The following is a 21,861-nucleotide window of genomic DNA, read 5'->3' on the forward strand; positions in this document are numbered from 1 at the left end:
GCAAAGGTTCACTTTTGCCACTCACAGAGATGTAATATTGGACTATTTTCCTCAGTAAATAAATGTCCAAATCTATTTCTAATTTTATTTATACAATCTGCTTTGTTTATTTTGGTTATCTTTATCTACAATTAGGACTTGTGTGAAAATCTGATGAAGTTTTAGTTCAAATTTACACAGAAATATAGAAAATTCTGAAGTGTTTACAAACTTTCTAGCACCACTATACTGTGGATTTTCGGTCTGGTTTGGGGTATTATTTTTCAAACAAATGACAAAGATCTACTTAAATGATTGATATGTGATTAAAATGCATTAAAAAAAACATGGGACACTTTTTTACCTTGCATTTTTTTAATCAAACCCTTGTAGAAGACCACCTGGTTAGAGGCCCCCAGTTAAGCTGAGCTCTAAGATTGCCGATCAGCTAGATTCTGTACATCAGTCTGGCAAAACCATAATTGTGCCATTTATGTCTGTATAATTTAGTTAAACCTGCGCATATTTTGTGTAGAAAACCAAAAAAATTAACGATAAAATTGATGACTTTTTTCACGCTATTTCATTCTTTTCATTCTTTATGATGTCATGGATTTTACTTCTTGTGTTCTGAGAAAGAATCAATATGATTAAATTGGAGCAGACAATAACTAGCCATTTTAATCTTGTATAATAAATCAATGTCATTTGAACATGCATGTTGGAAATAACACCACAAACCGCTGTTTCTCATCGGGATTTTCAAATGACCTGCACAGCTGCACACATCAATAGTTCTCCACTGCATTAGCTGAAGCTTTGACATTTGATATGTGGTGGCATTTAAATGTATTCCTAACAAGCGAAGTGTAAATGGATTTGTCTTGCAGTTAACTACGGATCTGCTCTGAGAGGAGAGATTAGACTGTTCTCATACGTACACAGAGACATGCTGGAGGTCATGAGAGGCGCTTATTGAGCAGGAAAATGTAATGTACCGGCACTTACACTTCCATTTTGACCTTAAAGGACGGCACAGCTGCTCCACCATTTACTGGCATTTTACATCAGCATCTACTCGCACTCAAAGTCACATTGGAATGTGCTCCGTACGGAACCGGAATGGCAGGCATGGGGAAACACTGACACGAACTGATGCTCCGTATCAGCAGACACAAAGGTGCTGTGTCAGTGGTTCGGAGTTTGAGGGATGACTTTGCTGAGAAACACGACTCCTGACTGGCTGCTTAACGCACTGCAGCAACAGCATCACCAATGTCATCTCTTAAAGGCTCTGACACGGAACAAGCAGGAGTACAGAAAACAAGAGATGTGCAGCGAAGGAGAAGGCCAAATGTCTAACCCACAGGAAGAGCAGAGAAAAAAAAAAGAGCTGTGAGATTTAAAAATCCCAATAACATATTTCAGAAGATTTAGAGAGATTTACGGGGAGCTTTTTGATGAACTGCGGGATTTCCTGAGCATTCAGAGTTGTTTTAAGTGCAATTATATTTAATCCTCATTATGCAGAACAAGAGAACTAAAGCTACAAAGTCCAATGATATAGCAACAGGACAAATTCACTTTCTCAACTTCTAAAGCATCTGCTTTGAAGACGTTTAGTCATTCTAATCAGCTCTTATGCTGAATCCAGTACTAGTTACTACTAAGTTCTTAGCTAGTCTTGGCAGAAAGTCTAACTATGAGGTGACCTATGTATGGATGAATACGGTTTCACAATATGTTTGTGGTTTACCTTTTTTTTCTCAAGTGTTGCGAGGCAGGAGGCTTTCAACTTCATATATAACCTCATATCTCCCAAATGGTAACTTTACAGGAGGAGGAAAAAACATACTTTACTTTTAATGTAAGTCAATGGAACCAGACTTTTTTCCAAGTCATTTTGGGCCGTTTATTTTTGTTGTTTCATCATGAAATTTGCATACAATGTAAAGGGCAACAGGCATTTTCAAATTATGTCTAATCTGAAAAATGACAAAAATGGAGATACAAGGTTTTGTTCTGACAGCAGCGATATGTACATCTGCAGTTACTGCAATATAAACAAAGTCATTCAGAGTGGTTTGATGTGAAAAGAGTCCATTATAGAGAAACCTAATGACTTATTTCTTATGACTTATGATATTTCTTTACAGTTGTGGTGATGGGAACCAGAGGTCGTGATGTCTACAATACAAATATAGCCATTTTATTTACTGACCAAAAACCACCATTGAACCCACATGAGACACAGAGAGTTTTTGTATGTAATGTTAATGAAGGCATAATCTGAAAACATTCTTTTTCTTTGGGGATTATATTACAAAACACCTTACATGTACCTAAAAAATGCATTTTCAGCCAAAATCTGATCTCAAAACGATCATATCACAGTGTCTCAGGCATCAGCATATTCATATTATTCATATTCATACCATTTTCATGTAATAACTTTCTGCAAGGCCTTAAATGCTTAAGACATCTGGTTCTTATCTCCACCACTGTGAAGAGTTCTGACTCAGTGTTCTCCAGAACGGAGCACTTCATATAAAACCACTCTAAATGACTTTGTTTACAAGAGGAATTCCCCTTAAAGGCTGTAGCACACCAGACATGCTGTGTCACATAGCGTCCAAAAACTCAAATATATTTCAACTGTTTCTGGACCCAGGGTGGGCTCTAACTTTTCTGGGGCCATAAGCAGGCACCCCACAAGACCTCCACATTGTAATTTAGATTAAAATAAAAGCAGAGATAAATATTTTTATACCACAAATTTTAATAACACAAAGCAATATAAAGATAAATTTAAAAAGCTTGTTGCTGATGTACTGCAAAATTAAAGGTTAACTTACAACAATAACTGGCTAATTTATGTATTGCTGATCATTAGATGTTTATGTATTGCTGATCATCAGATGTTACAGTTTAAATTATAGATAATCAGCATTCTCCATCCAGGGCTCTCCCAAAGTCGAATTTCTTGCTTATCTAGCTAACTTTAAGCTTAATTTAACCTAAACCAGGATTGTGGTGGTGGATCACTTTGTACCAGGATCACCATGGCAACTTATGCTGCATGCCTAGCCTGTCTAGCTTGCTAAACACTAAAACGGTGGAAGTGAAGACTGTTATAAAAGCTTTACTTTCTACATGTATTAGTAGTTTACTTTCTTTTTGCTTTCTTTCATTGCAGTAATAGCCCTGCAGTTGTTAGAGGGCCCCCTGTTGGCCACTGGGCCCTAATTAGCCACTTATTAAGTAGAGCTGGCACTGTCTGGACACATCAGGCTAGCCAAATTAGTGATAAAAGCCGTGCTATTTGCGGGAAATTATTGGTCTGTATAATTTCGCCATCTTCCCGCAATGAATAGTGATTCCAGTGTTGGAATACTGGCACCTCGAATGGTTAACCAGGTACTGGACTACTCATGCACATCCCTACTATAGTGTTTCTGCAGTATTCCTTGTTCTCTCTCTTCCCTTGCTTGCTTGGAGAAGCGGCTCGGCTCCGGCCCAAATCTTTGACGGTGCTTGGGTCCTTCAGGGAACCGTGCACCACCGCAGCCTCAGTCATGAGCGCAGGCTGCACTGGCATCTGACCAAAGCATTAAACAGCGGCAGGGGGGGAAACACGAACCGTAATGAAGTCTCGTGGGATGGTCGCATTACATTGGAAATGGCTCCAATTAGGCCGCCCGTGATAAATTCCTACTGAAGACAAAGCTGGAGCTGGAGCGCTTCGCTTTAATGGAGTCAGGGAGGTCACAGATGCCGTAGAGGTGACTGTAATCATATGTCATCAGCAGCATATTCAGTCATGGATCAAGGCTTCTGAATCACAAGCCTTTTGTTGGGCTGCTCAAGAGGGATGAAGGAGGGTCCTCTGATTGCCCAAATCAAACTTGTCAACCACATAAACGAGGCCGCTTCAGCGATTTCCATTCAGAAGCATTTGTGGCCCAGAGAAACACTGATGGCAGACAAACTGTGACAGTATGACCCATGTAAACGTGTACAAAAGGAATGTCTCATTCATGCCAAAAAGAATGTGATACTAGACATAAGATAACTGCCATGCTGGACTCAGATTAGTTTTCATCTGTTCAGGCTCAAATAAGAAAAACAAGCTTGTAAAGCCGACACGCAGTGCAAAGTCACCTAGGTTTTAATGGAACAGGAAAGCTTAAAGGACAGGTTCAATGTTTTTAAGCAAAACTACTTTCTGTCACTATTTTTCTCTTGTTTTTGGAAAACTGCTGTTCATTTGAGTCACGCCCTTGATGAATGAGTCAGTATTGAATAATTTACAACAACAGCAAGTCTTCTCAAAAGAGTACATTGAAGTTTACATATAAAGAGACCCCTTATTTATTTAATTTTCTTTCTTTTTTTTATATTTTTTCCTAAGATATTTCTGAAATTACAAGATATTTCACTTGCATGAGGAAGAGGAAAGTCAAAGCAAAGTTTTAGAGCAAGTTCTACCAGGGAGACTCCAATGCTACATCACTCATTACTCTGTCCAATCACTAATGCACTCAACTAACGAAACCTGTTTTGCTGCTTTCAGATGCCAATATTTTGACTTTGCCCTCATTCCTCTCCAAGTGCCACCAGTTTGGTCCCGGCCCAGGTGTCCAGGAAGTAGGCTCCGCTCTTTCTGTCCCTATATGGCGGGATCTGCGAAAGTCCAGACGCTCCAAGACCTGGGCCGATGACGGGGCCTACGCCAGAGAATTTTAATTCCTAATAACAAATTGTAAAATCCTATCAAAGATTAAAGTTTTGTCCTCCTTCACATTTGCATCTTGAGTCTTGAGAAACTGGTAGAACACTAGAACCTAAGATAAACCCTATAGGATAAACAGCACTTAAAGCTTTCATCTTTGACAGAGAGGAGAAGATCAAACTGCTTCAGATCTAAAAACATCCACAGGAGTTTCTGCCCATCCGTCCACTGTGAGAAGACAACTCAGTGCTATGGGTCTAAAAGGATGTGTAGCTGTCAAGAAGGCCTTACTGGAAAAGGAAATAGACAAAAAGAAGAAGAACACCTCCGAAGCAAACAAAGAAGCTGCTGGTGTTCTCAGAACAATGGACTGACCACCATCAGTCCAGACCTCAACATCACGGAATGTGTTTGGGTTACTCGGTTTGTGAGAAGCAGAAAATGAAGCCAACTTCTTCTCTTTTTCAGGCGTGGAAAAATATCCCTGCAGATTTCTTTGAAACACTGAAAGCAAGAATGAGGTTTTAGCAGTTTAGTTTTTTGTATTTTGAAAGATTTTGTGTCCAGATCATATCCGTAAATACTTTGGCCAGATTCCAGTTTTCGCTGGAAACCTTTGTCCCCAGTGTGACAAGATGAGATTTCGCCAGTTATGACATGAGTCCACAAGCTCGGACATTTTCATCGGCCTGGAGTGCAAGAAGCCTCTTGGTTTAGAACTTCAGCCTCGCACATCCCCCAACTTTTATTTTCTTGTTTATCCCATTCCATTTACACTTGTGTTAAATGGAGTCAAGATCCATCTACGACTTTGCGATTTGAATGATCTAATTGTAATCATCTCATAATGCGTCCTCAGGGGTGTTTACACCTGGGTTTTCATGCAGTCAAGTGAAATCTGAACATGATCCGATCACTGAAAACGCATGTTGATGCAAGGACCCCAAGACATTTTAAACTCAAAATATCAAAAATTGAATTGAATATTGGCCTCAGAGGAAGTATATGTCTGTCTGTCTGTCTGTCTGTCTGTCTGTCTGTCTGTCTGCCCTGTGATGGACTGGCAACCTCTCCAGGGTGTGTCCCGCTTCTTGCCCGATGACCTCTGGGGTAGGCTTCAGCTTCCCCCCACAACCCAGAAGGATAAGCGGTTGCGAAAATGTGTGTGTGTGTGTGTGGGTGTGTGGGTGTGTGGGTGTGTGTGGATGTGAATCAAACATTGAATGGAATGCACATATGTGTATCACTACACCCCTAATTACAAGAAGTTTAGTTACAAAACACTCTTTTAACTGGTCCAGATCACCATCATTACAAGTACCTACTGTAAAAATAGGACTGCTTGAAACACGATCATGAAAAGGGTCCAACACCCTGTCACTCAACTGTGCTGATGCCTTATTCTTATCTGTTTAAAAACGCCAAGAAACAGCTACCAAAGAGATTAACTTTTACAATCACTGACTGAGGGGTGAAGTGCACGCACAGCAGCTGAGGACTGATTACTTCACTTCCTCATAAAGCTCTAAGACATTCAAATTGGAAAAGGCTATAACAACTGATCTAAATTCCTCTGCAGGAACTTAGCAGCAGATTGAACAGAAAAGATTGATTGTGCACAGCGTGAGATTAAAATTCAGCCAAGAATAAGCAACATTCAGAAATCCAAGCTATGGTAATAATTTAAAGCCCACACTGATTATAACTATGTACGTCAGAATTCTTGTTATTAAGATCCATAATTTTATGTCCGCTTGTGTTTCATTATGATATGCCAACCTACAAATCATGCTAGCCTATAGCAAAGAATACAAGCATTATATGTATAAGAGATTTGTATTAGTATATAGTTTCCACTTTGCAAGACAGTGAGCTTTTTTTTTTTTGCTGAAATCTAAAGCAACAGGACAGAACATGCATTAGGGAAGGCTCTTACCACTGCTGTATTGCCTTAGGGCTTACAACTGCTGAACACTTGTGCATCCATCTCACTTATTCCCATGAGAGCCCATAGAAGACACTAGAAATCTGGAAATTTATGTTTTTCCACCGTGTCTGAAGCTCTTCGTGGGCTCTTCTCTTCTCTTCTAACAGCGAATGTGTAGAGAAAACCAGCTTAAACCCAGAGTTTGCATGTCATCAACTACAAAATGACTCCTCCTCAGAGGTCTCCACGCCTTGTTGTGGTCTGTATAAATACAGATCATTTTAAGTTTTTGCTTTTGAAAACAAGTCCACATTGAATTCATAAGTGCAGCATGCATAAGGCAGGTCTCTAAAGATGCTAGCCGTTCCATATTTCTTTAGACTTAGTAATTAGAAAAGCCGTTTTGAAAATCTTTAACACATTTTCCACTCACTGTATCCACAGCCACATATTTGGTGGAAACTACAATTTCTTGAAACTGTAAAAATCTCCCACACCGCGGAAATTTTCACTTAAGGGTGCAGAGTGTAAGATTTAGGGGGATCTATTAGCAGAAATGGAATATCATATACAAAACCTGTAATTATGAATCGTTGTGTTTTTAATAGATTAGAATGAGCCCTTCATATCTACATAGTGAGCAGCTCCTCTTTCAACAGAGTGTATATAAACTGGAGTCATCCCACTGTTTCCAGTGGGGACCAGCTGAGGTCAGTCGTCTCACTTCCTGATCAGCTTCTCATGCAGTGGATGACGGGAAAGTGTGAGACTGCGTGGGTGCCTTAATGACGCACATCTCCTGTGTGCAGTTCAAATTACCATAATGTTAGTAGGAGCTGCCCAGCTAACATTTGTGAATGTTTTAAAGGAGCATAAATCATCACAACCTTTCAGCTCGACGGTACACTTTCACCAGACGAGTTTTAGTTACTACTTCCTAACAAAGCTCATTTTAAAATAAAATAAATGAATAAATGAATAAACAATAATAATAATAATAATAATATAATAATAATGATAAAGATGCAAGATCTTGAATTATTATACAATCAAAATAAAGCACAAATCAAATTTAATTCATATCGCTGAATAAATAAATACATCATAAATGAAAAACAAATAAGAAAAAGTACGTAAAAACAACAAATTCCTGAAAAAACAAGTTATAAAATTATCATTACCCACCAAACAACTTCAAACATTCAAATTTTAATTAAATGAACATCATTAAGAATTACCATTTACCATGTCTCTTATTATTATTATTATTATTATTATTATTATTATTATTAGTGTTATTATATAGTGAACTGGCTCTGTGGTTTAGATTATTGAGGAGTTTGTACCTCAGACATTACAGTGCAGTGTTTCGAGTCACAGCTTTATCACATCATTCTCTGTACTGTCACAGAAAAACGTTTATTTTGAAGCAATAAAGTGATGGTCGAGTCTGTGGATCAAATCACAGACAGTCCAGTCTCTGTGGAGGAGGACAAGGCCATAAGGTGATATAAAACAGCTCAGGTGCACCTTTATTGGTAGACTGAAGCCAGAAATGAATGGAAGTGAATGGAGAGCTTCTCTCAAATGGTCCTTTCGTAGCAGCTTACTTCCAGTGCCACAGCTGGAAGGCACAAGCTGGAGGCCTGGTGCTGGCTATTCATTTTGTGCTGTGAGAAGTTTGAGAACTCAAATTTTGACGAATAGAGGACCGGATTTATTATTTAGCACAAGAAAAAGCCAAAAAGGGGGGAAACCTCATCAAAGAAGCAAAAACATGAAAACAAAAAGAAATCGGGACAGGCGATGGCAGAAAACCTGGCAGCCTCCGTAGGTTCTACTACAAGCTTGGAAAGGAAGGGGTGTGGGAGGGGTATCCAGTTGGTTTCAGTCTGCAACCTCACCACTAGAGGCCACTAAATCTTACACACTGCACCTTTAATGCATACTTGTTATCGGTGCCAGGTTATCGGAAGTTATTCAGCTCTAATTCCAGTATACAACTGATAATAATTAACCATTTTGTGACTGGACCCCAGACTCAAGACCTATGAGACCTATGTAAATTTTCATTTTGAGAAAAAATGAGCAAAGCTGATTTAAATTAGGAAGTAAAACCTTAAAGTAAAATAATAAAACTTTCTCTTTTCCACTGTATGTGAATTTGCATGCGAGTTTTGCTCACAGTGGCATCAGGTTGCAAAAGGCTTCAAATAACTTGAGACTTTTATTATAGAAAAGCCTTCAGTCTGAAGGGCAGGACTGAAGCTGTACATGCAGTAAATGCAGTGTTTAAAGGAAAGAGGTTAAACAACTTGGAATGGTTGGCTAGCATGCAGTTTGAATAGCAAGAATGTTAGTTAGCGCAATAGCTAATTTAGCTGAAAGTGTTGGCTAACTGACCTGAAGATTTAGGAAGTTACAGATCACCTTTGAAACTTACTAAAACTTTAGCTAGCTAACTTTAGTTACACTGCTTCTGCTTCAACAACAACAGTGACAATGATGGCTGAGTAGAGCTTGTACAGCTCACCCCAAATGCTCAAGCTCAAACCAAAGGCAGTCTCAATTTAAAGGAAAAATGAGTTTGTGCAATTAGGCGAGACAAAAGAATAAACTTTGTTATATGGAGGGGAAGAACCTTTGTGTCAGCATTTCACCTCTGCTGACTAATGTTACCCTGAAGGTAGTTTGTGCTTTAGAGTTGGTGCTGCAGCCACTTTCAGTGGAACAGTTTTCACATTCCACTTTAAAAGCCATTGGCATTTGAGATCGCAAGGTTTATTATGCCTATTATTGTTAGAAAGCTGTTTCAACGTGTCCAGCTCACATGCCTAATTTAGCCTTTTGGTTACAGTTATCTTTACCTGTTCATCGTGTCCATGTTTAGCACTCTGTAGACGTTAGCTGATGTTATCATACTCGACAGATGTGAAGAAAATTCTCCACTAAGAATTTATGTCCTTTATTCAGCTTAGACTCCCATCTTGGCAACTACGACAAAGACAAAGTGACATGGTCAGTTGAAGTGATATGAACGCCAGCATTTCCAAGGTTAACAATGGTCTGCAAAACAGTAGTAGAATTTGTTTTACCTGCCATTTATATACTTATGTACTCTTGTGAGGACCTATTAGCTTTAGCTAGTATACGTGCTATACAAACCACAGGCTAGCCAAGCTGTTTTGCTTCTTTCCTCTAAACACCATATTTACGGTGAATAGCGCTTCAGTTCTGTCCTTCAGACTGAAGGTTTTCTATGATAAAAGGTTTGTTTTTTTGAAGCTGTGTTGAACGTGATTGGTCTTTAGAAGGGTTTACTTTTGTACAATGCAAGGCCTGAAGCTAATAATAAGACTAAACTAAAATTCTGTACTAAAGACTCAACTCAGACTAGCACAAATCGACTTGGAAAGGTTTTTCCCATCAATAAATACCCCCATATTGTACAACCTTTTAAAACAAATGTGAAATTTTAGTAACATAGACCTGTAGTTTTTAGGCCTAATCCTGGTGATTGCATACGGTGCCCATTTTTGTACTTTCCCTACTCTAAAACACCTGATTCAGTTCATCAAGTCATTAATCAGCCCTCCAACAACTGAATCAAGTGTGTCAAGGCAGAAAAAAAACAAAAACAATATGTACTACAAGAGAAGCACTTTGAGCAACGCTTCATACAATTATTCTTTTTGGAGCTTTTCTGTGTATTTATTATGAGAAACATCATCTCATTAGAGCACATTCTGGTGCCGTCCTGCTGTGTATGGGCTTAATTTGGTCCAATAAGAGCAAAAAAGGCACAAATATTTCTATCTGACCCAGAAAAAAACTCTTATGCAGGCTACGCACATCTCTGAGCCACTTCACACAGCTTTTTTATGCACTTGCTCGTGAGCAGCCGTGTTTGTGAGGGTGGCAGCGGCGGCAGCAGTACGTGAGCATGCCAGGAGCATGTAAATGGAGTAAGGAAGTACTTTAACACGGTGCAGAAATCGTGCCCACAGTGATGGGATTACTCTACACAGCAAAGTAAAAGCACAGAGAGAGATCAAGAGTGGATTGGCTGAACATGTTACAGCGAAGCTCATTTGGAAGCACAGCTATGAGAAATTGCTCTAGGAAAATCATGTCGCTGCTAAATGCTCACAGCCCCCATCTACACCCTCGTGCTTGCACATGCATATAAACTCATAAACAAACAAACAAATCGTTATTTTGTTCTAGACTTTGTATAAGATATTCATACACCACACAGGTGGCTGGGACTACACATGAAGCGCAGCTTCTCCTTAAACTTTATCATAAAACATCACTGAAATAGTTATTAATCTGACTGTATTAGCTGTCACTCATGCTAATATTCAGTACATTCAGCAATTAAAAAAGTGTGAAATATCTAGTCTATATCACGACACTCTGCCGTGGTTTGTTTAATTAAAGTGAGCTGCGTCTGATAGACAGTGTAGTGCTCATCAACTCAAACTAAAAATAGTCTGTATGCTCAGTTCTGGGCAGTCATTGGAAAAACAACCATTAGCATTGCTGCTTATAATTATATAAAATTATATAAAATATAATTTGGGGTTATTTTGTGATCTTTCTGGCACCTCATAAGTATAGAATTCTGATGATTTTCGTTTATTACCTAAGTTAACTGATGACAGTAAGGCGTTTAACAGCTTTTGTGGGTGTAAGTTAGCAGCTCTAGCTTCTTTTTGTAGCAGCAGTGCCAACACTGCTAATACTGCCAACATTACTTCAGAGGAATAGCTAGAAAATAGATGTACTACTTTGGAACGTTTTCAACAAAACAAAATCCATTCGGTTGCAAATATGTGTATGAAATGATTCTAATATGCTGTGCTGGGTATCTTCATAAGTTTCATATGAATAGTAAGAAACTAAGACAAAAAGAAATGTCCAGAATGTTGCTAAATAGATTATTACAATAAATTGTTTTAATATTTTGTAATTTCTTATTGTTCCCAACATTTAAAAATTCATTTTGGTGTCAAGTTTACAATATTCAAATCCACAAGTATTAAATAATTTTTTTGAAAAAAATCTATGTGTATGTACGTATATATATATATATATATATATATATATATATATATATATATATATATATATATAGATGAGATATATATATTATATCTCAGTATGTTAGTAAACACTAGTATTTTTGTCAACACCTCGGTGTTTCAGCATTTAAACAATAGATTTTTTCATTTCAGCATAAAACTCTAAAATGCCTTTTTAACTCTCAGTAGCTCTCATATCCCATAATGCTGTGCGATACAACTCAGTGTCAGTCTCACAGTAATTTGCCATGTTATTACATAAGATATCTTACGATGAGCTGATTTTACAGTAAAGTGATGAATACAGAATACTGTGAAGATTAGTGTTAAATATTATGAAGTCCTGACAATAATGATAAATAAAACTGACAGTGTGACACATCTTTAAATTACATACATAGTGCAGCTTTAATTGTTTTAATCGCCACCTGTGCATTTCCACGTCAGAAAGCATCAGCTGCCACTGATACACCATATTCTGAGTTGCATGAAAGTTGCCTAAAGGCCTTTCTGTTCTACACCCACTCACCCTTAACTAGCCAGTCCACTACAGCCAGGGAAAATATGCAATGAGATGTGAGGTGCATAATTTTTCACTAATATCTGAAAGGACTCAGTCACAGAAGTTACACTGTTGGAAGAATGAAAGCACTCTTTCTTGTCTTTAATGAATAGACTTTGCACTGTCTAATAATAGAGGACTCTGAGGTGGAAACTATGGAATCAATGTATGGATGGATTGTCTTCAGAAATGCACATTCATTAAGGGATATTTCATAATTGTGTATTGTTCATCGACATGAAACAGGAGAGCTAATCCATTCATATGAATGACAGTGTGGGATAAGTACAGTGGATACAGAGGAACTGCTTCTGTAGCTTAAAGAAATGGTGCCATTATATTACATTTCATGCGGGATGCAAATGAAAGAAATGTGGTGTTGAAATTCTAATTTAGCTCTTGAAAGATGGAAATATAGAATGGATTAGGATGTGAGCTGGAGTGGTGGGCAGTCTGTCACACTCAAATCAGTCACTACTTCAAGACATTTTATATGAGAATTGTGCGTAATTACACACTATACATCCGAAGGTTTCTTCTGAAATCAAGGGTATTAACAATGACTTTGTCCCCTTTGCTGCAGTAAGAGCCTTTACTCTTCTGAGAAGGTGTTACACTAGATGTTGGAACATTTGCTGTGAGGATTTGATTGTATTCAGCCACAAGAGCGTTGGTGAGGTCAAGTACTGATCACTCCAACTCATCCCAAAGGTACTGGATGGAGGTCTATCACTCCAGAGAACGCACTTCCACTGATCCACAGCACAGTGCTGCTAGCTTTATACCCCTCTAGCTGATGTTTGGCATTAGACATGGTGACCATTGGCTTATGTGTGGCTGCTCCAGTGTGTCCTGTTCTATTGGTCAGTGCTTTTCTATGGAGATACAAGCTGTGTGTGTGTGCAATGTAGTGTCAGCAATGGGTGCACTTTAAAATTCCCAGTCAAAACAGCCATTAAGTACAAGTTATTCACTTTTTTTCAGGAGAAATTTCTGAGGAGGATTAGATCTAAGATAATCCACTTAGTGAAAGTCCATCCTTCCATTGTGAGAAGCCAACACAGCGCTATGGGTCTGAAAGGATGTGTAGCAGCCAAAAAGCCCTCACTGAGAAAAGGAATTAGACAAAAAAGAAGAAAGCTTGCAAATCAAGCAAAAAAGATGCTGGTATTCTCAGAAAAAAAGGACTGACCACCCCAGAGTCCAGACCACAACATCACTGAATGTGTTTGGGATTACTTGGATGGTGAGAAGCAGAAAATGCAACCAACTTCTTAGACTGAACTTTGGAGGTGTGGGAAAAAATGAATAACATCCTCAATGACCATTTTGACTGGAAATGAATTACATAAGTGGTGGTTCTCTGACTTTTGCACAGTCCTATATATAATTACTGGGTTAATATCTGTGTACCAAAATTTTCCAAACCAATAAATGAACTGCTTTTCCAAATGGAGAGAAGATACAAACACAGACCAGTGTTAAACCATGATAAGCAACGTCTTCATGTATGAGATACAAAAGCATTCCATGGTAAAACAAGCCTGGATTGTCTCTCGACACACTGCTCAGAGCAGGAGAATTGACAAGCAGTTGTGAAATATAAATTAAGCATGTCAGGGGTCCGGCGTAAACCTTGCACACATCCGTTTGGAAATATCGAAGCAACCAAAAAACCTTCACGGACGTGTAGTTTTCATGCTGACAAAAGGCAGCACGCTGCTGAGAGGGATTCTCTCTCAATTATTCATGTTCCAATTTCGTGTTCTGTAAAAGTGGAGGAAACAATCCTAGATCTCGTTCTCATTTACTGTGGGCAAGGGAGGAGGGTTTGCACGCTTCCCTGTGGATGACTGCATCACAAAAGCGAGCAACCAATCAGTGAGCCCATGCTGGGCAGGGCCGGTGAGGAAAGCTCTTTGGCAGCGCGTAATGACCTCTGGGAAGTGATCAGTCCTGTGAAGGGACTGTGGGCAGATGTCCTCCTGTTTCTACAGGGCACTTTGGCCATGGAATTTCTGTTTTCTAGATCCAGTGTTTTGTTTCAGTCACAAGGCAGAGACACTGACAGACTGGCACCAGGATGATAAAGCACATTTATTCAGGACACGGAAGCTATAATATGAAAAATAAAGCATAAAGTGTGCAACACATGAACGACGGATGTTTTGGTATAGATGAAAAACAATAAAATGGATAGTTCCGTTTTTGTTTTTTTTTTAATGTGACTGCCTCAACTGAATTAGTTATAATGTTGTTGTTATTATTACATAAATCAATGCTGTCCAAAGAAAACCATCAAATGTATCTCCATTTTTGTTGATTTTCTCATTTCAGCACACCAGCTGTCCTTTACACTGTGTGAAAATTATATGATGATTGGACCAATAGAAATGCTTTGAAATCACTTGCACTAACACTTCTTTACATTAACTTACATTGAAAGGTGAAGTAAAGTTCAGTAGCGTCATGTAATAGAGGGAGACCTAGAGAGTGGGTGGAATCAGCCATGACTAACTAAAAAAACAAACAAAATACTTGGGACAACAAAGAACAACCACTGTGCTGACTGTTATGCTGGGTTTAAATTATGATGGCATACGCCAAACCTTATATTCCAATTTTTTTTAATTTTGCTACCATCAGACGGGCACGTGGCCCAAACTTAAATAGCAGAAACTCTTTGTTTCAAATAGTAAAAAAAGAGTGAAAGTGTCTTATTCCACTGGCAGAGAGTTTTGCCCATTCCAAAAACCTATGCTGGATAAAATGACTTAAAACAGATATTAACACAGAAATAAGTCAAATAATCTGATCAAGAATCTTCAAATGAGAAATATTAGATATTTAGACTAGATATATGATGCTAAGATATCATGTTTGGAGTGTTGGCTTATAAAGATTGGTGACAATTTAAAATATAGAATTTTCAGTAGCCCATTAAAGTTTATTCCAGTCATTTTGTTAAAATTTTGGCTTTTGTCAGTTATGAATGGTGGCAGTTCTTACATTTAAGTACAGGAAAAGTAATAGCCCGGAAAGGGATGGCACGCCCACTCCAGGTAAGGGGAGAGGACCTGCCCCAGATGGAAGAGTTTCAGTATCTCAGGGTCTTGTTCATGAGTGATGGGAAGAGGGATGGTGAGATCGGCTGCAGGCTGGGACAAGCAGGAGCAGTAATGCGGTCACTGTACCGGACTGTAGTGGTGAAGAGGGAGCTGAGCCATAAGGCAAAGCTTTCTGTTTTCCCGTTGGTCTACATCCCCACCCTCACCTGTGGTCATGAGCTTTGGGTAATGACTAAAAGAATGAGATTGTGAATGAGCTTTCTTCGCAGGGTGGTGGGCTACACTCCACTTGATAAGGTGAGGAGCTCGGTCATCCGGGAGGAGCTCAGAGTAGAGCCGCTACTCCTCTGCATTGAGAGGAGCCAGTTGAGGTGGTTCAGGCATCTGATCAGGATGCCCCCGGTCACATTCCCAGTGGGGGTTTATCAGGCACAGCCTACTGGGACGAGACCCCTAGGACCTGCTGAAGGGATTACATCTCCAAATTGGCCTGGGAGCGGCTCGGGGTCCCCCTGGAATGAGCTTTAGGAAGTTGTGGGGGACAGGCTCGTCTGGGATTCTCTGCTCTCCCAATTGCTACTGCGACCCTATCTGGATTAAGCAGTTAAAGATGATGATGAATGAATGAATGATGGATGAATGAAAAGTAATTTCAGAGATCACTAGTCCTGTGCTGCTCTGCTATTCTTGTATTATCTTCTTTTACATTATTATTTGTTCTAGGTGTCCCTCTTTTACAGTGACTTGAGGCGAAGGCATTTTTTTATGAGAGATAATTTTTGTCATTTTCTTCCCTGGGGGGGATGGAATGCCCTTGCATTCTCCCTCTAATCAGGCCCCGAGAATACCCATAAATCCATCAATATTGATCATTAATCAACCAAACGATATATTGCCCGCCCCCCAAAGCACCTCCCTCTTACTAAGTGACTAAGGAGGGGATGGCACTTTTACACAGGGAGAATTTGTGTGATTTTCTTGCCTGGGGAGATGGAATCCCCTTGCATCCCCCCTCAAATCAAGCCCTGACAATACCTTAAATGTATGAATATTCACCATTTTTATCAGCCTACCGATGTATCGGCCAGGCCTTGGTGGGTCCTTGCACTCAGAGTCAGAGTCAGAGTCAGTCCACTCCCCTCTCAGCAGCGCTCACAGATTGACTAAGCATTCAGCAGAGCTCTGGCACAGAAAGAAGATCTATCGGGATAGGGTGTCAGATCGGAAAAGGACTCATTACACATCTGTCCTCTTAGGAAATGAGTTTTATAGCTTTATCAATATTTCTTGTTTACTTTAACAGGAGCAACCAGTGTTCTTCCTCCCCTTCTGTCAATTCATCCTGCTTATCATGTATCACATTTGCCAACTGAATAGCTTTCAATAATAATTCACTTGGCTGAAAATCACCGGCAAGTAACAAAGAAATGCACAAAATACATTAGTTCATCATTGTGTTCCATCCTACAGAGGCAACGGCAGCCTGCCGGGAATCATACTCATGATTGCCTTACTTATGTCCCGAGGGAATTGTTTCATCTTCAAGAAAAACAAACAGACAAACTAAAAATACTGCATACAGATGGTAGAAGATGTAGATGACTTCAATCAGTCCTCTTGGTGCTGCTGTCTGCCTCCATCTCCATTACCGGGCTGAAAAAGGCCATGAGAGAGCAGGAGAATGCGTTCGTCTCACTGCAGGCACCCACAGGAAGCACGTTCGAGTCACCAAAGGATACTCGCACACAGCTTCCTTCCCCAATGCGTTTAGTTCTGAAAGTGTTTATCCACAGCAGCTTCTGGAACATCTGCCACTCTCACACTCATGCTCTTCGACCTGACCCAGCCCCACCCACACACACACACACACATACGCATGCTACCACCACTCCCACCCTAAGGTATAGCGCAGTAATAATATCAAGCCCAGGCCGCACAGATGGTTGAAATAAGTGGATGTGTCATTTCTCTCTGTTCCTGTCCAGCTCTTAATCCCCTCGCCATGCTACCAGTGAAAATGGAAACTTCAGAGAGAGGCAGGGCAGTGACAGAGCGACCTCATTTTAACCAAAGTACAAACTCGTACCAGGACTCGACATTAAGGCTCGTCTGGGACAAGCGAAAGTTTGTGTCAGACAAGTGAACAACGAATTGAGATGTTTGATTTGACAAGGAAATATGCAAGATAGAACTAACTAAAAAGGAAAATGTGTTCTGAGAGGAATGTAGCCTCCTGAGACATGTATGTAGTGGTTACGAATAGCAAAGTTTATATATCTGTATCAGACCTGAGAGCTTCACTTCAGCAGCAGCAGCTGACCTGATCAATCCAATGTTTTTGAAACGTTCACAACCTGGACAAATGCCAGGAAGAGCATCAAAACAAGCCAATCCAAGCGGTAATGCCGAAAAAGCATTCCCACTTAGAGGGATGAATTTGACTAGGTGATCTACAATGGAAAAACAAGGAATGTTTTGCATAACTTGCTGTGTTCACCCCAGTTTGGCTGAGAGATAACCTCAAACCACACAGCTTGCCCACACCAAACGTGAGCTTTTTTGATGTGTTTAATTTTGTATAAAGTTTGTGACGTTTTATTAGTGGAGAAGTGATTTTGGCCTTTGGACCAGTAATTTACTAATCCATAGAACAAGTCACTGAAAAAGCTTAATATCAGGCTCTGCATACACTGTATACACTAGGCATACATTAGGCATGCAGAGGAATTACGGCCACTGAAAACCGAAAAATTTTGGGCATAAATACACTTTCAGTTCTCAGCCAAAAGAGAAAAACTATTGAACATTTTTACCAAAAATAACAAAGATTAAAAAGGCCAAAATCTAAGACTTTACAAATCATTTTCATAGTAATGAAAATGCAAAATTTTGATAAAAAGTTTGTTTTATTTTCCCGCTTTGGTTAGCGCAGATGTGTTCAAACAGTTTGAGCAGCAGCAGATCAACAGTAAAGGACATTAAACAAGTTATTTATAATCGCTGTCCATTTTGAATTTTAAAAAGACAATCAAGAATTTCTCCACTGCAGGTTTGGAAACATGAGATCCTGCTCAATACCCAGAATACACCGGAACAACAGAAGCAGAAAGGAAAGTTCCTGTGAACATGCTAACACCAACTGTAGCCTCAGTTTGTGAGGTTAACTCGAACAAATAATTGATTACAGCATCTTGGATGACTTTTCTCTTGGATTTTGTGCCACATACTGTAGCTACGCACTGCAGTAGTTTTAGTAAGTTTATTTTATGTAAACTGTTTTTATTTGTCAGCTTGTTTTGGTCTCAGTTTTGGTTTTGAGCCCAAGGTTTCCTGAAGTTCTTGGTTTTGATTAAAGATTTTAATTTTGGTGCATCTCTATATACTGGTATTACTGCTTTTTGTAGTCAGTTATGGTTAGCCGACAGACGGCACTCAGTTAGATATATACCAACCCACATGTCACACTGTCTCTTAGTCCTTCTCTTAGCATCCTGTAGTCATTACATCCAAAAGTTTGTAGATATCCAACATTTCTTCTGAAATCAGTATTAATAGAGGATATTAATGTAAATAAGCTTTCAGGAAGGCTTTCCACTAGACGTATGAACATTACTGTGAGGACTTGACTGAAGCCACAAGAGCATGAGTGAGGTCAGTTACTGATGTTTACGGAGCCCTGCTGGTGACATCCCTTATAAATAAAAATAATGTGTGGCCACGCCTTATTAACACGTGAGAACGAGGTCCTAATGCATGGCCACGACTTAGTAAGGCGATGGAATGAGATTATTAATTCATAGCCATGACTTAGTAAGGTGTGGGAATGAGATCATGCCATACTAAGTCATGGCCACGCATAAGGATCTCGTTCCTATGCCTTACTAAGTTGTGTACACGCATTAGGATCTCGTTCCCACGCCTTACTAAGTTGTGGCCATGACTTAATTATCTTGTTCCACACCTTACTAAGTCGTGGCCATGCACTATTTTTATTTATACCAGATGTCACCAGGGCGCAGAGATCACAGCAGAGAATGCATTTCCACTGCTTCACAGCCCAATGCTGGGGAGCTTTCTATCCCTCTAGCTGATGCTTGGCACTGGACATGGTGACCTTAGGCTCAAGTGCGGCTGCTCCAGATTGTCCTGTTTCTATTTGTCTATGCTTTTCTATGGAGCTCGTATAAGCTGTATGTGTACAGTTGTGTCTTCAGTGGGCACACCACTACTTAGAAGAATTGTCTGGATACTTTTGGACATATAATGAGTGAGTAAAGCTACAAGAAGCTCTGCTGATTCACCATGCTTTGTTTAGTCTTAGCCCATGAGACCAGCACAAGAAAAACATACCAGTAAAGAGTGCTTGGCAAGATTCCTAACTTTTTTTTTGCAGTAAATGAATCATAATTTCCCGATTAGAAGACTGAAGCCATTACAAAGCTTTAAGTCAACCAGAATTGCCCCTGCTCCACAGCACTGATCCGAACAAACACAAAGACTCTTGCTGGAGGGCTGAAGCTAAGAGACAAGGTGATGAAGGCTACTCACGAACAACGGTGTGTCCCTCTTCCCATAAACGATGTGGACACTTCAGTAATCCCAAGCCTTAATCCTCACACATGCCTGTAACAAGTGAGGGGGCAGAAGAGAGTGGCGGGGGTGGGGGGTGTACTGTGGGGAGGGACGTCAAGGGTACGCTCTTCACAGGAGCTGAGCTGGTGTGGGGCTCCAAGGGCCAGCTGCTGGTATCCACACCACGTGTCCAGTCACGTCCTCGGAGCAGGCGGCTGTGGACACAAGAGGGCTCATCTGTTAAAAGGAGAATGGGCTATTCTCATCTGCAGACAAAGACTCACATTGAGACAGAAGGGTCAAGGGGAGGGAAGCATGGAGTGAAAGCTATCCAGTCCTGCATACAGGGCAGGATATATCAAGAGAATCAAGAGGCACAGTTTAGTGCGCTCCTGTCAATGCACAGTGAGGACTGGCATGATTTACAGGAAACTCAGTAAAACACTTAAGACATTTAAAGCAGAAAAATTGGAGTTGTTAGGGGTTAAGACATTACTATAATAAATTATTGAAACAATTTTTATGCCATTAATTCCTTTGCTAACCATAGTAGTCTGAGCTGCTCAGGTGTTGTATTTTGCTATGACCGTAGCTCTTATTTCTCACTCAAATACTAGTTTTAACTTAGTCAGGTATAACAGGGGATAGCATAGAGAAGTGCTAGTGGAAATTGGCATCGTTGGAAATGGAAATTGGACAATGAAAAGTTTCTTTTAAAATGAAAGTTTAGGTTGTGGAGATGACCACGGTCCTGCTAGATCTGTCTTTGTCAACTATAAGTGCTATTATTGTGAAACGGAAGTCCCTAGGAGCAACAACAGCTTAGCCACAAAACAGTAGACCACGCAAACTATCCTTAGACCACGCACAGTGCCTATCCTCTGTTGAATCACTCGTTAAAGAGTTCCAAATTGCCTCTAGAAGCAACATCAGCAAAGAACTGTGTGTTAGTAGCATCATGAAATGGGTTTCTATGGCCAAGCAGCTACACACAAGCCGAAGATCAAAATGCAAAATGCCAAGCATTGGGGTGTAAAGCATGATGCCACTGGCCTTTGGAGCTCCACTTCTGTGGAGTGACGAATCACGCTTCTCTATCTGGCAATCTGATGGACGAATCTGGGTTTGGCGAATTCCAGGAGAACGTTACCTGCCTGACTGCATTGTGCCAACTGTAAAGTTTGGTGGAGGAGGGATGATGCTACACTGCTATCCTGGATAAGTTGAATTTACTTAAAATATTTGAGGAAACCGGTTGCCTTAAAAAAATAAGTAATGTGTAATGAAAACTTAAGTTAGAATAACTATAATTTTTGAGTTAGGCTAACATAAACGTACATTTGTGCAACTCGTAAATTCTAATTATTGTAATTTAACGTCTTGAAATTGCAATTTAACTATATGTCTCATTAGGCAATTGAGATTTTTTTTCTATTTAAGTGATATTAACCACTTTGCTAAACACCAAAGGGTTAACCTTAACTGTGAACATAGTCACTGACCAACACAAATGCCCACTCATCAGCAAAGAGAATGACAACCTTCACTCTTAGCCAACAACACAACGTCAAGCAGCTGAGTAAACCATATATAAAACACATATGCTTGAGGAAAAGCAGTCTGGGTGGAATGAAAGCACACTGACAGTGAGTAAAACAAACGGAAAGAAACACTTGGTATGCAAATAAACGGAGCCAGGAGCCAATGGGAAAGAAATATACGTTTTATCTAACAAGATTGTGTTAACAAAACAAGCATGTAATTTATTTCAAAGCTTACTTAGTTTCACTCAGTTTCACACATTTGTTCAGGAACTTTAATGAGAAAGAAACAATTAAAACCAACAGAAATGTCGTCGTTTTTTAAATGTGGGGTTTCAAAGTTGCCATAGCAACAGACTAAACTAAATAGCAATAAGTTAATTCAACTTAAAA

General features: G+C 39.7%; 1 protein-coding gene across 3 annotated transcripts in view; it reads right to left on the minus strand.

Moving 5' to 3' along the window:
• The window catches only part of b3gat1a (beta-1,3-glucuronyltransferase 1 (glucuronosyltransferase P) a), a 141,356-nt gene that overhangs the window by 43,101 nt on the left and 76,394 nt on the right, over nt 1-21,861 (minus strand). For 2 of the 3 annotated variants that reach the window (XM_036585634.1, XM_036585632.1), the window contains one exon: nt 19,904-20,142. The gene's annotated coding sequence lies outside the window, so the exon portion shown is untranslated. Of the gene's footprint in view, nt 1-9,505; nt 9,633-19,903; nt 20,143-21,861 lie in introns of all 3 variants that reach the window. The other variant, XM_036585633.1, reaches the window with a different exon arrangement.

This window comes from Colossoma macropomum, unplaced genomic scaffold (genome assembly GCF_904425465.1).
Source record: "Colossoma macropomum unplaced genomic scaffold, Colossoma_macropomum, whole genome shotgun sequence".
NCBI classification, from domain to species: Eukaryota; Metazoa; Chordata; class Actinopteri; order Characiformes; family Serrasalmidae; genus Colossoma; species Colossoma macropomum.